The sequence below is a fragment of the Primulina huaijiensis genome, chromosome 1 (assembly GCF_012295235.1).
Source record: "Primulina huaijiensis isolate GDHJ02 chromosome 1, ASM1229523v2, whole genome shotgun sequence".
NCBI lineage: Eukaryota > Viridiplantae > Streptophyta > Magnoliopsida > Lamiales > Gesneriaceae > Primulina > Primulina huaijiensis.
In genome coordinates, this window is record NC_133306.1 from 21,298,629 (window position 1) to 21,311,636 (window position 13,008).

Sequence of the window (13,008 nt, forward strand, 5' to 3'; positions counted from 1 at the left end):
CAATCTTCTCCCAAGATACAACTACAACACTTGAATAATGAGCACTCAAATATTCAAGTTCTATCACAAGGAAATGAATAAAACTCTTTCTTTTAGAAGAAGGAAGAAGAAGAATATGCAAAATGATGTAATGTGTGTTTGATTTTCAAAATATCAAATATTTAATGTTTTCCAAATGAAGAGACATGATCTTTCATTCATGGGGATGTCCCTTGGCCATGGTAACTGATCACAATCATCAAACAATGCCAAGGAAATGAAAAAATATCAGAAAAATCGAAGGGACACGAAAAACAGCCGAAGGGGCGCGCCCCTGCGAGCGCCCACCTGCGCGCTGCCGAGCGCTCTCTGCAGCGCTCGGCAGGCGCGCGCACATGCGCGCAGGTCCGCGCGCATGTGCGCGCCTGCCACTGTTCACGACCGATTTTTTTTTTTTCGATTTTCATCCCTTACTTGTTCCGACTACTCGTTTGAGTTTCTTTCAACATTTGATGAACTCGTTTCGAGTTTAATTCAGAACCACCGAACTTAATATTCGTTCATTAAGCTTCGTTTTTCTTTTCGAATTTTTCCAATCAAACACATTGATTAGTTTGCTTAATTTTCATTCATTAAGCATCAAAATTTTCCAACAGGTTATTGATGGAAAACAGCTTGAGCACATGTACAAGGTTGGAAGGGAGCCATTTTGAAATAGAACAAGAGGAAATGCTCATAATATTTTAAAATGGTGAAAATGCAAATAGTAATAAGAAAGTAGTAACAAATAAGCAGTTGCAACAAAACAATAGGTGAAATGCAATTTTTTGAGAAATTTTCTAAAAGTGAAAAGTTTGGAGATTTGGACAAATATGGATAGCCTACGACATAAGATTTCCGGAACATTTTACGGAATCGAAATCTGAGTTTCCTATGCAAAGTTATGAACTATGCAAGAATAAAAAAAAAAATGACAAAAATCGAGGAGCTGAGGTGCCGAAAGATCGAATTTTTTCATTTCTGAATTGTGTATTTGGCGCCTGGTAGGCGGCACTGGGGCACCTGATCTACACAAATAATTTTTTGGAGGTGTATCTAGGCGCTTGGAATGACGCGTTCATGAGGTGCTTTATCTGCGCATTTTCACACAAAATAGGCGCTAAGGAACCCGTCGTCGGCGCTTAGATCCCTGCTGCTCGACCGTATATTAATTAATATATATGTTAATGTTAGAGTTGAGTTTTATATTATTTAAATTTATTTTTATGATTATAAAAATGGGGAAATTGTTTTTTCATTAGCGATCATACTTGTTTTAATATGATTGACTAATTATTTAGTTATTTTTATAATTTACTAAAATAGGTTCTTATAATAATTTTTATTGGATGAAATAAGAGTAGTTTTGTTCATCCATTAAAATGATCAAGGTAGTTACTCTAAATGATTGATAAAATGTTTTTTTTAAAAATCAATAGAGTTTTATAAAACTATAGAAAAATAGAATCGATTGTGATCTTTGGTAAAAAATTGTTTTGAATGATTTTGTATGAAAAGGAGATAAACGATTTTTGTATAGAAGGATTTGTGGATTGTGTCAAGAGAGAAAAAATTGGATTATTAGAAAGAAGAAAACTATTGGAAAGGTTAATACATAATATAAATATAGATATATTATATAATATAATAACATAGATATACAGTATATATAATATAGATATATGTGTAATTTGGTACACTGGATAAGAGAGAGATTGATAAATTATCTTCCTTATCCCATGTTTAGTACCTTTTTAGAAAGCCCGTGATCACATGATAAATAATTTTATATAAGGATAAAATATCCCTTTTATGAGATGTGATAATTTTAATTTAATGATAAAAACACCACAAATGACTTAATTGCCCTCAATATATAAAAATCCTAAACACTATCGTTCTCTCATTTCACCGCCCTATCAAATAAATATTTTTATTTATTTTTATATATTATATAATATGATAATTATATAAATGAACTCGAGATAATTATATAAATGATTTTAATAAATCTCAATAAAATTATTAATATCACTCGATTAACCTTAAAAATTGATATTTAATTTGACTCACAAAATCAAAGGCTCAATTATCATATTATATAATATATAAAATTAGGTAAAAATAAATAAATCATGCAAGCACTGTCGGCGCATGAACAGATAAGAAATATGAACTCAAGCAACAATTTTGAAATTATAAAATTTATTATTATAATGTTAATTTTGTCAATACAATCTAATATATAAATTTAATCACTCTTATTAAAATGATACCAAACATTAAATATAATATCCTACATCTTATTTATCTTTAACTTATCCTTATATTATACATCATATGTTTATCCTATCATATATATCAAACTATGCCATATAGTATATATAATATTGATGGTACAGATATATAGATATCTATATGTTCAAATTGGATTATTAGAAAGAAGCAAACTAATGATCAGCCTCAGATAAATGGGAATATAAGATTTTGACGCTATAACAACGATTTTGGTAGATTTTTGATTCAAATGATGATGGGTGAATTGGAGAAAAATACATCTGTCTATTATTTATTTAAGATTCAGTACCCATGAGTTTTTTTTTTTGTATTTTAATTCCTGACAAAAGACCAACTTAGCTTTTAGTACATGTTTAATGTATTTTTACATTTTTACCCTTTTAATTAATAAAAAATTATATAAATACCAATTTTTGTTGGTCATCTTCTCTTTCCACTCATCATTTCCGATGCATTTGGATGACATATAAATTGAATTTAAATATTTTTTAATTAAAAAAAACAAATTCGCAACTAATTGAACTTTTTGAAGTACTTAGTTTTACTTGCGAAATACCTAATTTCAATTTTAAAATACTTGATTTGGTAAATGAGATACTCAGAATGGGTATTAAAATACTAGATATTAGAATATGCAACGTAAGTTCACCAAGTGCTCGTATTTCCATCCAAGATGCATTTAGATGACATGTTCAGTTCATTTAATAATTTTTTTATTGTAAAAAAAACAAATTCGTAACTAATCATTGAACTTTTTCAAATACTTAATTTTACTTGCGAAATACCTAATTTCAATTTTAAAATACTTGATTTGGTAAATGAAATACTCAGAATTGGTATAAAAATACTGGATATTCGAATATGCAACGTAAGTTCACCAATTGCTCGCATTTCCATCTAAAATGCATTTGGATAACATGTTCATTTCATTTAATTATTTTTTTATTGTTAAAAAAAAACATATTCGTAACTAAGCATTGAACTTTTTCAAATACTAAGTTTTACTTGCGAAATACCTAATTTCAATTTTAAAATACTTGATTTGGTAAATGAGATACTCATAAATGGTATTAAAATACTGGATATTCGAATATGCAACGTAAGTTCACCAATTGCTCGCATTTCCATCTAAAATGCATTTGGATAACATGTTCATTTCATTTAATTATTTTTTTATTGTTAAAAAAAAACATATTCGTAACTAAGCATTGAACTTTTTCAAATACTAAGTTTTACTTGCGAAATACCTAATTTCAATTTTAAAATACTTGATTTAGTTAATGAGATACTCCGATTGGGTATTAAAATACTTGATATTCGAATATGCAATGTAAGTTCACCAAATTCTCGCATTTCCATCTAAGATGCATTTGGATGACATGTTCATTTCATTTAATTATTTTTTTTATCGTTAAAAAAAATTCGTAACTAAGCATTGAACTTTTTCAAAATACTTAGTTTTATTTGTGAAATACCTAATTTCAATTTTAAAATACTTGATTTTGTAAATGAAATACTCAGAATGAGTATTAAAATACTGGATATTCGAATATACAACGTAAGTTCACCAAATGCTCGCATTTCCATCCAAGATGCATTTGGATGACATGTTCATTTCATTTAATTATTTTTTTATTGTTAAAAAACAAATTTGTAACTAATCATTGAACTTTTTCAAATACTTAGTTTTACTTGCGAAATACCTAATTTCAATTTTAAAATACTTGATTTGGTAAATGAAATACTTAGAATGTGTATTAAAATACTGGATATTCGAATATGTAACGTAAGTTCACCAAGTGCTCGCATTTCCATCCAAGATGAATTGGATGACATGTTCATTTCATTTAATTATTTTTTTATTGTTAAAAAAAATTCGTAACTAAGCATTGAACTTTTTCAAATACATTAGTTTTATTTGCGAAATACCTAATTTCAATTTTAAAATACTTGATTTGGTAAATGAAATACTTAGAATGTGTATTAAAATACTGGATATTCGAATATGTAACGTAAGTTCACCAAGTGCTCGCATTTCCATCCAAGATGCATTTTGATTACATGTTTATTTCATTTAATTATTTTTTATTTTTTTAAAAAAAATGTCGCAACTAAGCATTAAACATTTTGAAGTACTTACTTTTATTTGCGAAATACCTAATTTCAATTTTAAATACTTGATTTGGTAATTGAAATACTCATAAAAGTTAATAAAATACTGGATATTCTAGTAGGCAATGTAAGTTCACTAAGTGCTCGCATTTCTATCCAACATGCATTTAGATGATATGTACATTTCATTTAAATTAATGTTTAAAATAAAAACAAATTCGCAACTAAGCATTGAACTTTTTGAAGTACTTAGTTTTCCTTGCGAAATACCTAATTTCAATTTTAAAATACTTGATTTGTTAAATTAAATACTCTGAATGAGTATTAAAATACTTGATATTAGCATATGCAACGTAAGTTCACCAAGTGCTCGCATTTCCATCCAATATGCATTTGGATGATATGTTCATTTCATTTAATTATTTTTTATTGTTAAAAAAATAAATTCGCAACTAAGTATTGAACTTTTTCTAGTACTTAGTTTTACTTGTGAAATACCTAATTTTAGTTTTAAAATACTTGATTTGGTATATGAGATACTCATAATGAGTATTAAAATACTGGATATTCGAATATGTAACGTGAGTTCACCAAGTGCTCGTGTTTCCATCCATGATGCATTTAGATGACATGTTCAAGGACTTTTCAGCAGCCACAAAGCTTTAAAAGAGAAAAAAGTTAGAGCGAAGATTTGAAGATTTCCGGACGATGTTCTTCGAGAGAATAGCCCGTGATAGGAATGAGTAGCATAAGATTAACAATTTACAGAGAAATATGAAGTCGGATACATGTCGATAGTCATAGTCCAATAGGTCCAAAGCTATGGGATTCAATAAAACGACATGCAATTCACAATTGATAAATAATTAAAGAGATTTAATTACTTCACTAGGGCGTGTTCAATTGGATATGAAATCTCGTCGAAAAGCTTAGATAATTGTCGAATGAATTAAGTAGATTAGCGAGGGGTAGGTGAACCGAGATTCCCAACAAATTCATTTCTCATTGAACTTTAATCAATCATTGTAGCTTATTTATTTCATCATTTAATCCTTGAACCATTTCATTGAGTTTTTATTTAATAATCGTAGTAGTAAACAATCATATGAAGTATCGCTGCTAAAAATTGAATAACTGAGAATAATAATTGAGAAATACAGTCCTTAGACAATGAAAGTTTTGCTCAATCACTAAGCATGGAACATTTTGACATCATGCACTTGCGATTATTGAAAGTTCATGACTAAATTATTACTTGACATCGTGCACTTGCGATTGTTTCGAGCTTGAATATTATTAATTTTTACTAAGAATTTTACAATGAAATTTTTGCTCGATCACTAAACATGGATTACATATTCATCTTATTTAATATTTTTTTGGTTAAAAAATTCTCAAATAAGCATGAAATTCTTAAAGTACTTAGTTTTACTTGAGAATTACCTAATTTGAGTTTGCAAATACTTGATTTCGTAAATGAGATACTCACAATATGCATTAAAATTCTGTTTATTCGAATATGCAATCTTTCCATGAAAAATTCATTAGGATACTTATTCATATCATTTAAATAAATAAACATAGTTCATTATTCATCATGGTAATCATTCATTATATGCATCAATATTCTTTCATTATACTTATTATCAAATTTGAGTTTTCAAAGGGTAAAATCAATTATCAGTTGACTCTAGTTATATAATACTTGTAACAATTTAGGTATCACATTTTTATTTCACAGATCTCATCATCAAAGACAACTCAATATTGACTTCAAATTATATATTTTGACACACCATCAAATAATCGAATTTGAGTATTTAAATGGTAAAATCAAGTATTTGTGGACTCGTATTAGGCATTATTTATATTAATTTAGGTATCACATTATATACTTCTCATGTAAAAATAAGTATTTTAAAATTTCAATACTTAGTTGATAATTTGTTTTTTTTTTTTACAAAAAAAATATTAAATAAGATGAATATGTCATCCAAATGCATCTTCCAAGGAAAGATAAACACTTGGTGAGCTTACGTTGCATATTCGAATATCAAGTATTCTATTATATATTATGAGTATCTCATGTAACAAATTAAATATTTGCAATATTAAATTAGGTACTTCTCAAATAAAAACAAATATTTTAAAATTTTTATGATTAGTTGGGAATTTTTTTTCTTTTTCAGAAAAAATATTAAATGATATGAATATGTCATCCAAATGCTTATTCCATGGAAATATAAATACTTGGTGAACTTACGTTGCCTATTCGAATATCTAGTATTTTAATACATATTGTGAGTATCTCATTTACGAAATCAAGTATTTGCAAACTCAAATTAGGTATTTCTCAAGTAAAGCTAAGTACTTTAAAATTTCATGCTTAGTTGAGAATTTGTTTTTTTTTTTTAATTATTAAATGATATGAATATGTCATCCAAATGTATCTTCCATAAAAAAACCAATATTTGGTGAACTTACGTTGCTTATTCGAATATCCAATATTTTAATACATATTGTAAGTATCTCATTTACAAAATCAAGTATTTGCAAACTCAAATTAAAATACTTATCATTTAGGGAGTAAAATAAAGTATTGATATACTCGAATTGGATATTTTTTGTACTAATTTAGGTATCATATTTTAACTTCACAAATGACACATAAAAATTCACTCAATATTACTTGAAACTATATTTTTTATATCCCAAAATAATGAAAATCGAGTCTTAAAAGGGTAAAATCAAGTATATGTGAAATCAAATTAGGTACTATTTGTACCAATTTAGGTAGCACGTTTTTTATTCACAAATCTCATCATCAAAAAATATTCAATATTATCTTCAAATTATATATTTTGACATACTCAATCGAATTTGAGTATTTAAAAGGTAAAATCAAATGTTTGTGAACTCGAATTATGTATTATTTGTATTAATTTAAGTATCATATTTTTGTTTCAACTTAATATTAACTTCAAATTATATTTTGGCATCCTCAAATAATTGGGTATGAGTATTTACGAGGTAAAATCATATATTTATATAGTCTAATTAGATACTCTGTGTACCAATTTAAGTATCACATTTTAACTTCACAAATGACACAATCAAAAGTCACTTAATATTAATTGAAACTTAAGTATTTTTTTTACACATTTGAAGTATTCAAATATCCAAATCAAATATTTGGAACCCGAAAATAGGTATTTTATCGATCAAAATAAGTAATTTTTCTAATTCAACAATGAGTGAGAAACTGTGTTTTTTCAAAAATTAGATGACATGAATAAGTCATGTTAATGCATTTTCAATGAAAATACCAACAATTATTGAATTTATTGTGATAGCTCGAAGATCTAGTATTTTCTTACATATTTGGATTATTCAAAGAGTAAAATCAAGCATTTAGAACTCCAAAATAGGTATTTTGTTGGTCAAAATAAATACTTAATCTTATTTCATGTTGAGTGATGACCTATGTTTTTTTTTAAAAAAATAAAATGACATGAATAAATCATCCTAATGCATTTTTTATGAAAGGACCAACAATGACTGAATTTATGGTGAATGTTCGAAAATATAATAATTTTTTTTTATATATTTGGAGTATTCAAAGAGCGAAATCAAGTATTTGTAACTCCATAATATGTACTTTGTATGTCAAAATAAGTATTTACTTTTATTTCATGATAATTGAGAAACAATATTTTGTTAAAATTATATTTTAAATGGAGAAAAATGATATAATTTTTGTGGATAAAATAATATATTTATTTAAATAATAAAGGGTAAAAATGTAAAGTTTACTTTATGGGTAGTTAAAACTAAATGTATAGATTTGTCAGGTACCGATTTCTAAGAAATAATGGTCAGGTACAGAATTTTAATTGAAACATTGGCAGAGGCATTTTTTTTGAATTTACCGTTAAAACAACTGAATCATAAAAATGAACCGTGGTACGGAAAACTTAACCAAACTGGGAAAAAAATGGTTTGGTAAACTTAACCAAACTGATTTGAATAAAAAAAAGACAATGAACTAAAAGCATTTTGTTGTGAAAAAGTAAAAATTTACGGTAAAAAGGAAAAATCTCAAACTCTCAAAATTATCACACTACACACTTTATAATATTTTTCTCTCAACTCAATTGTGATTTTCTTCACAAATGAGAGATCTATTTATATAAAATCTTTACAAATAATCCAAAAATAAATTACATCATTACCTTCATCATCACACACAAATTTCAATATTCAACACCTAATTTTACCTAATTTTCAGCATTCAAATATTCAACATTTAATATTCAAATATTCATTCTTAAAATATTAAATTTCAACACTCCCCCTTGTGATGATGATCATAATGATTGTCTTCATTACGTGTTTTTATACTGCCTCGTTAAAAATCTTACTAGAAAAACCCATTGGGATAAAAACCATAGTAAGAGAAAAAGAGTGCATTCACGTAAACTCCCCCTCATGTTGACACGAACAGTTCTTCACAAATTTCGTAGATTGCGCATTCCAATATTATATATGTGCTTTCTGAATATTGTTGTAGGAAGTGCCTTTGTGAAGAGATCTGATGAGTTTTCACTTGATTGAATGTGACGAACATCAATACATTTATTCTTCTCAAGCTCCTTGGTGAATGCGAAGAACTTAGGAGGAATATGTTTAGTTCTGTCGCTTTTTATGTATCCTTCTTTCATTTGAGCAACACATGCAGCATTATCTTCATATAGTATCACAGGCTTCTCGTCGAATGATAATCCGCATGAGATTTGGATATGTTGAGTCATTGATTTTAACCACACACATTCACGGCTTGCTTCATGTAGTGCAATAATCTCGGCATGATTTGATGAAGTTGTTACGAGTGTTTGTTTCTGTGAACGCCAAGAAATTGCAGTGCCTCCACGAGTAAATACATATCCAGTTTGAGAACGTGCTTTGTGTGGATCAGATAAGTATCCAGCATCGGCATAACCAATTATACTTGGATTAGCATCTTTTGAATACAAAAGTCCCAAGTCTGTCGTTCCTCGTAGATAACGGAATATATGTTTAATTCCGTTCCAATGTCTCTTTGTTGGATATGTGCTAAATCTTGCCAATAAATTTACGGCAAAAGATATATCAGGCCTTGTACAATTTGTAAGATACATAAGGGCACCGATAGCACTTAGATATGGTACTTCTGGACCAAGAATATCTTCATCATCTTCACATGGACGGAATGGATCCTTTTCTATGTTTAATGATCTAACAACCATTGGAGTACTTAAAGGATTTGATTTGTCCATATTAAAACGTTTAAGGATCTTTTCTGTATAATTTGTCTGGTGAACAAATATTCCACATTCTTTTTGTTCAATTTGTAAACCCAGACAATACTTGGTTTTTCCAAGATCCTTCATTTCAAATTCTTCTTTCAAGTATGACACAACTTCTTGAATTTCCTTATTTGTTCCAATGATGTTTAAATCATCAACATATACAGCAATAATTACGCATCCGGATGTTGTTTTCTTAATGAAAACACAAGGGCATATTGAATTATTTACATATCCCTTTTTCATCAAGTGATCACTTAGCCTATTATACCACATTCTGCCGGATTGCTTCAACCCATATAATGATCTTAGTAATTTCACAGAATAACATTCTCTGGGTTTTGAACTTTGTGCTTCAGGCATCTTAAATCCTTCAGGGATTTTCATATATATATTACTATCAAGTGATCCATATAAGTAGGCTGTAACAACATCCATAAGACGCATTTCTAAATTTTCAGATACTGCCAAGCTAATCAAATACCGAAACGTAATTGCATCCATCACAGGAGAATACGTTTCTTCATAATCAATTCCAGGCCTTTGAGAAAAACCTTGTGCAACAAGTCGAGCTTTATATCTTACTATTTCATTTTTCTCATTTCGCTTTCGAATAAAAACCCATTTGTATCCAACAGGTTTTACACCTTCAGGTGTAAGGACTATAGGTCCAAAAACATTACGTTTATTTAGCGAATCCAATTCAACCTGGATGGCATCTTTCCATTTTATCCAATCCTGCCGATTTTTACATTCACCAAAAGATTTTGGTTCATGATCTTCATTATCATTTATGATGTCGATTGCCACATTATAAGAAAATATATCATCAATTTCTTCTATATCTTTTCGGTTCCATATTTTTCCAGTATTAATATAATTGATAGAGATTTCATGATTCTCGTCAGTTTGTGGTTCTGACAAAACATTTTCATCATCATGTGTTTCTTCAGGAACATCATTCTCTATTTTGTGATCATTATGTGTTTCTTCAGGAACATCATTCTCTATTTTGTGATCATTGTGTTTCTCTATGAATTTTCTTTTTCGAGGATTTTTATCCTTGGAACCAACTGGCCTTCCACGCTTCAGGCGTTTAATGACATCATGACTATCTTCAATTTGTTTCTTCGGAATTTCAATTCGAGCAGGGGCATTTGCAGCATGTATATATGATTTAGTTACCCCTTTTGTGTCTGCAAATGCATCTGGTATTTGATTTGCTATTCTTTGCAAGTGCACAATTTGCTGTACATCTTTTTCACATTGTTTTGTTCTTGGATCCAGATGTAACAATGATGATACATACCATGTAATTTCTTTTTCGGTATGTTTCTGTTCTCCCCCTAACATTGGGAAGATTTCCTCATTAAAATGACAATCAGCAAAACGTGCTGTGAACACGTCGCCTGTCTGTGGTTCAAGATATCGAATGATCGATGGACTATCATAACCAATATAAATTCCAATCTTTCTTTGAGGTCCCATTTTCTTTCGTTGAGGTGGTGCAATAGGCACATACACCATACATCCAAAAATTCTCAGATGAGAAATGTCTGGTTCTTTACCAAATGCAAGCTGCAATGGGGAGTATTTATGATATGCACTTGGTCTGATGCGAATTAATGAAGCAGCATGTAAAATTGCATGTCCCCATATAGAAATAGGGAGCTTTGTTTTCATAATCATTGGTCTAGCAATCATTTGCAGACGTTTAATCAATGATTCAGCCAATCCATTTTGAGTATGTACATGAGCAACAGGATGCTCAACAATGATTCCCATAGACATACAATAATCATTGAAAGTCTGGGAAGTAAATTCACCAGCATTATCAAGTCTAATTTTCTTGATTGTATAATCGGGAAATTGATTCCTCAATTTTATTATTTGAGCAAGTAATCTTGCAAATGCAACATTTCGAGTTGACAATAAACATACATGTGACCATCTGCTGGAGGCATCAATCAATACCATAAAGTATCTGAATGGTCCACATGGTGGATGGATTGGTCCACAAATATCACCCTGAATACGTTCAAGAAACATTGGTGATTCAGTTTGGATTTTGGCTGGTGATGGTCTTATAATAAGTTTTCCAAGAGAACATGCTTTACATTGAAACTTATTATTCTGAAAGATCTTCTGGTCTTTCAATGGATGACCATGTGTATTTTCTATAATTCTTCGCATCATTGTTGAACCAGGATGTCCTAATCGATCATGCCAATTGGTTAATATTGAAGAATTATCAACTACCATGTTTGATTCAACGGTACATATATGTGTATGATGCAATCCAGTAGGGAGCATTGGTAGTTTTTCAATCACATATTTCTTTCCTTATTTATATGTGGTAAGACACATATATTTCTCATTCCCTTCATTCATTGTTTGAGTATCATACCCATGAGAATATATATCATTAAAACTCAACAAATTTCTTTTCGATTGTGGTGAATATAAAGCATCATTGATCAAAAATTTTGTACCATTAGGTAACAAAAATTGTGTTTTACCACATCTTTTAATCAAGTCTACAGGACCTGATATTGTATTTACCGTCGTTTTTGTTGGTTTTAGTTCCAAAAAATATCTTTTATCTCGGAGGATAGTGTGCGTTGTACCACTATCGGGTATGCAAACTTCAGCTTTGCTCATAGCATTTTCCATATTTGAACTTCAAAAAATATGCAATGAAAAAAATTAATGACAATACATATGTAAATATAACACATATCATAATTGTACAATAAAACATTATCATATAAATACATGAAAAATAAATTATTGTACATTTATATTCTACCACTATATTGTTCATTTTCAGAGAAATCATTGAGAAAATCTGCAGCATCAATATTGTTCATTTCTATCCCACCAACATATTGATCATTTCCAGAGAAATCATTCATAAAATCAACAGCATCAAAATCAGTTGAATCACTCAAATGGTCACTTCGCTCAGTGAAGTTGGTCTCTTTTTCTTTCCCCTTTATCGATTCTTTATAGAGCTTGCAAAGGTGCTCAGGGGCTCGACAAATACGAGACCAATGTCCTGGAGTGCCGCATCTGAAACAAGAACTTTCAAATCTTTTCGAGTGATTTTCATTAACACTCATGTTCTCATGATGCCTTTTCTGTGGGTGGTTTCCTTTTGAGATGAGTTATAAAAATAACTATCTCTATTGTTTTCAAAACCACGCCTCGACCACGACCACGACCAATTACACGT